General features: G+C 47.6%; 1 long non-coding RNA gene across 1 annotated transcript; it reads right to left on the reverse strand.

Annotated features, from left to right (window-relative positions):
* Positions 1-105: 105 nt before the first annotated feature.
* LOC106564471 (uncharacterized) lies at positions 106-5,271 on the reverse strand. Its single transcript, XR_001319493.2, has 5 exons — positions 4,449-5,271; positions 4,018-4,068; positions 3,602-3,679; positions 1,914-2,164; positions 106-1,698 (listed from the first exon to the last, which is right to left on the reverse strand). It is a non-coding gene; the product is annotated as an uncharacterized lncRNA (long non-coding RNA).
* Positions 5,272-5,350: the final 79 nt, after the last annotated feature.

Here is a 5,350-nt window from a genome sequence, read left to right on the forward strand (position 1 = left end):
CATTTGTTTACGTATCTTTCATATCATGTGACTTCCCCCAGACCACGCCCTCTAGGGGCAGACCTATTCTTTTTTATGCTTTGAAGGGGAAAATTTAGAGTAAAATTGAGATTGAAAATGTATGATTGGTTTATTGAAGACAGTAACAGTTACACAGCCCACATGAATACAAAGCTACGCATTCATTGTAATAGTCACAGAGAAATAAATGATTGAAGGAATGGGGAGGTAGAGAGAGATGGGGCCATAGAAACCATAGGCTACCTAGCATAGCCTATTCCACTATTAGTCTGACTATAACTCATGAAATAATGCACTTTATAGCAAATACATATTTCCATCAATGTCCCTTCATGATGATATAATGGCATTCAAAACCTTTCCAACTAATAGTATTTTGAAATGGCTACATTCGACATTTGGCTACATTGCATTTAGTTGGATTGACGTGAGCTTATTTTTCACATTATGTTATTGTTAAGTAACAGTCACAGTGATCAGTAGAATAGGGGGATTGATCAAGATGGCTTCACGGCTGCTGAAGTGAAGTCCTTGTTTACAATAGGGCCACATTGTGAATGATATTTGAATGGAGAGGCCATGCATACAATATACTGCTCAGTTCAGACTCTCCTTACACAACAACATTGTCTTTTCAGCATCACTAGTTGGGTGACTTGAGATAGGCCTAGGTAAAGCTATCCAAGTAACACAACGCCTCCACGGAGTTGAGCGCAGATTAGAGTTTCTTTGGCATCGATACTTCAAAAATGATTGATTGATGTCAATGTAAATGATTAATCCCTTACAGTGGACATATGCTGAGTTGATACCTTGAGTTGACATTTCAGGGAGGCAGGTAGCCTAGCGGTTAAGAGTGTTGGGCCAGTAACTGAAAGGTTGCTGGTTTGAATCCCCGAGCTGACTAAGTCAAAACATCTGTCGATGTGCCCTTGAGTAAGGCACTTAACCTTAATTTCTCCTGTATGTTGCCCTGGATAAGAGTGTGTGCTAAATGACTGAAATGTAGAGCCACAGCAATGATTAAACAATCAGTTGTTGGTTGTAGCTTTTAGGAGGTTCATTTTAAAACACAGTGGAGGAGTTGAGGTACTCGGTAAAGCTAAAGCAGGGTTCTGACCATAACAAGAGAGGGCAGCAGAGTTAGGTTTGGGGTCTAGGATGGGTTCCTATTGGGTCAAAAGAAGGTGTTCAGAAAGAGAGTGGATAGGGAGCAGTAAAGAGTCAGGTAGGGTTCACGTTGGGTCCTTTCTGGGGCAGAAAAGCACATTTCTGTTTACTTGTAATCAATGGTATTTGTTCGGCAGTACGCAGGAAGAGTTCCCATTGGGTCAAAATAAGAGATTCAGAAACAGATGAGAAGAGGTTAGTTCCCGTTTCCGTTGTGTCTTTCATGTGGACATATCAACAGTGTGGAGTCCAGGTCTAACCGAAACGCTGGGTACAGCGGCTGAGAGAACGGACACCTGAACGTGTGGAGCAGGGAAACGGCGTCCGACGCCACACTATAGAATGACAACGCTCCCTTCTGGTGTTCCAGAAACACGCCGATCCGCGGGCACAGGGGCGCAGCTACGGTCGTCTTCCGGTTATCGTGCCACGCGGCGTACCCGGCGTGCGTGCATCTCAGACGCCATGAGCTCTCGTTCCGTCCCAGCAGACAGGGTTTTCCGCCTCCTTTAGATTAGAAAAACATTACTAGAAAACTTCACTAGGGAATCTTGATAAGAAAACCTTTGGCTGTCCCTATATAGTGCACACATTTTGTCCGGAGCCAAATAGGATACCGTTTCAGACAAAGCCTTGATTAGAAAGTCATTATTACAAACACTTTGTGTGTGAAATGTTGACATTTGCAAATTACAGAAACAACAATCCCTAGAAGCAGCTACCTTTACGTCCGATCCCTTTGTACGTCACCCCAATGTCCACCCACCCTCCTCCCCTCCCCTCCACTCCACCTCCCAGTAGCTGGCCCCTCCAAACTGGCCCTCCCTACAGAGGACCTGGGCCACGGAGTCGAAGCGCAAGGGGTGGAGGGGGTAGCACTGGGGCTCCTCTCCACAGTGAGCCCCCTGGGGACCCTCCAAGAGGAACAGGGTGGGGTGGGCCGTGTCTGGGTCCAGGGACAGACGACAGGAGCCTGGAGAGAGAGAGAGGAGGGGGTTAAAGATAAGCGAGCGAGAGATCCATCGGGACCCTCCAGAAGGACCAGGGTGGGGGCGGGCCGTGTCTGGGTCCAGGGACAGGAGATTGAGGAGATCAATCAACCAACCAATCAATCAATTAGATGCCTCAGTCCAGAGTGATTGATTGAACACTCCATGACAATTATTTACCTGTTAGCTTAGAAGTGTCCTAAACTCTCAATAGCATTATCATGACCACCGGGTCCCATTTCTAACAGAGATTACTGAACTAAATACACAACAGTTCAGCACAGTAAAAAGAACAGTGACCATATAAATGTCTGTCTGGAAATATGACAGTCTTAATCTAATAGAACTGAAATGATGAAATACAAGAAATGAACAACGCACTATTACGCAACAGCGTGGTTGCCTGGACAGAGAGACTGTGTTCTGATTGACGTCTAGCCCAGACAGATACAGTATATGCCTGCCAGAGTCTTAAGGGCCCTACACACCCTATGCAAACAGAGCGATGGAGCGCCATATACGGTCCGTTCCAAAATTTGAGCCGCACAAAAGTACGTAGAACTACGTAGAAAACGACGCTCCGACGCGGCGTTTGCCTAGTTTGCGTAAATTGCGTAGCGGCTTTTACTCTAACCCAGACAGTGTGAATTATTAAACCTAACACCCTTCTCCATGATCTCATCCTGTCCCATGGGCTTGTCTCATCATGTACCTGTTGTAAATGTCACAAATATCATATCCACATACTATTCATGAAGGTAAAGAAAGCACCAGACAGACATGGAATACTTCCCAAATGGCACCCTATTCCCTATGTAGTGCAATGCTTTTGACCAGGGCCCTAGTCTAAAGAAGTGCACTATGTAGGGAATAGGGTGCCATTTGGGACACAAGTGCGTTCTCAGGTTACCCTGTCGCCCTCATTAACTGTGAAGGTGAGGAGGGGGACAGGAGGAGGAGGGAAGGAGGGCATGGGAGAAAGAGAGAGAGGGATCCCCTTTCTGAGTAGCTCTGGGTTTGTGCCAACGATATGTCAACACCTGTGTTTGTGTGTGTGTTTGTGTGCGTGTCAGTGTGTGTTTGTGTGCGTGCCAGTGTGTGTGCGTGTCAGTGTGTGTGTGTTTGTGTGCATGTCAGTGTGTGTTTGTGTGTGTGTGTTTGTATGAGTGTCAGTGTGTGTGTGTGTGTGTGTTTGTGTGTGTGTGTGTGTGGTGAAGGGATGGCGTGGTTGTCATAGGACAGGGCAGGGTGTGAAAACAAGGTCACCTCGGGATACCACGCGACCAGGGCAGCATCGCCACGGTGACAAGGTATACCGGTGGCATCGTCAGGCTGACAAGGTGTACCGTGGGTAGTACTTACACCTCAGGAAGGCTGCTATGTGTGTGTATGTGTGTGTGTGAGTGTGTGTCAGTACTTACACCTGAGGAAGGATACTCTCATCCTCTGGTCCGAAGGCTGGAGAGAGAGAGGGGAGAGAGGAAACGATGCAGGCACTGCTACGGAGAGAGAGAAGAAGAAAGAAGGGAGGGGGGAAAGGAGTAAGGAGGCGAGGGACAGAAATAGAAAGGAAGAGAGAGAGGTGAGAGGGAAAGGGAGGTAGAGAATGAGACAAAGAGGAATCAGTGTTACATTCCATCCAAATGAATCATATCAGAAGCTACAGAAAACGATTCAACTAACATCCCCTGGCCAGACATGTTCACCTGAGTCTTAGATGAGAAACACACACCACAGAGGTGACCATGAGAGAGCTGTGTGTGTGTGTGTGTGTGTGTGTGTGTGTGTGTGTGTGTGTGTGCGCGTCTGTGTGTGTGTGCTGTTTCTCTGGGCTTACCTTTCAAACACTCTCCACCAGACATGTGACAGACAGAGGAGCTCTCGTTCACTACAGAGAAGTACAAAAGCATTGGCTATTTATCCTCTATTCAGTTGTTAGGGATAGTGGCAGTTTGTTAGCCTGCAGGGTACAGACATGCTTTGTGCCAAACATAGACATTTAAACTAGGGTGCCAACTCTTTGACTCTCATTGTCATGCCAACAATGTTCGGCTTGGCAATGTGCAATGGAGTTGGCAAAAGCACAAACACGTCTGGGACCAGGCTAACAGTTTGTACTCCTAGGTGGAAAGATCAACAAGTGTTTTCAGGAAACAACTTTGTTTTTAATCAGTTTTAATTACCAGAGTGATGAGTAGGTGTTGCAAAATTGTAAAGGTCCTTGAAAAGCGTTATATAAGTCCCATGTATTATGATTATTATTACTACCTGCTTCCGCGCCCTTTGCTCGTCGATGCTGTGCAGTTCCTCTTGGTCAGACTCGCACAGCATACAGTCGCCACTCCACTCCACCGCATCGCCCCCGTCGCCGCCGCCGCCCTGCTCCAGGCCCAAACGGTGCTGCGCGCACAGCCTTTCCGCCAAGCTCTCCACCGCGGCAACAAGTTTATGCCGCCGCAACGTCCCCACGTCGCGATGCGGCAAGACGTGGAGCTCGCAGAAAGACGCCAAGCACACCAGACACGACTTGAGCGCTTTCAGTTTGTTCTGAACCGGGCAGAAGTCGCACGGAACGTCCCCTACGCCGCCTAGATACAACTCCGGCGCCGTAGCCAGTTCGTTCAGTTTGAGTTTGTCCACTACCTCTTGTAGCACCGTGTTCCGCCGTAGCACAGGTCGAGATATGAACACTTCCCGACATTGCGGACAACTGTAGTGACCAAGGTCGGTTTGGTCCCAATAACAGTTCATGCATGCCATGCAGTAGGTGTGTCCGCACGGAATGGACACCGGATCCTTCAAGATATCCAGGCAAATAGGGCACCTGAACTGGCTCTCCGTTACCGAGATATGCGCCTCTGCCATATCGGCGAGGAGTTTTCGTATGTTCAGTGTTCTCCCTCTCGAGACTCTGCAGACTATTTCTCCGTAAAAGAAAAGAAACCAAAAAAGGCACTCCCTGATTCCCGGTTGGTTGTTTGTGTATGTGACGGGGAGCGGATAGCCTAGGCTTCCGATATGTCATCCATTCCATACGGGAGCTAGTTACGAGAGTAGACCATCAGAAAGCGTTTTAGGGATCCATGTAAATACAAACCCTGACGTCAACCCGTCTGCCTTTACCGTATGACTTCAACTACCTAATTCACCATAATAAACGCACAATACAT

The sequence above is a fragment of the Salmo salar genome, chromosome ssa02, assembly GCF_905237065.1.
Source record: "Salmo salar chromosome ssa02, Ssal_v3.1, whole genome shotgun sequence".
NCBI classification, from domain to species: Eukaryota; Metazoa; Chordata; class Actinopteri; order Salmoniformes; family Salmonidae; genus Salmo; species Salmo salar.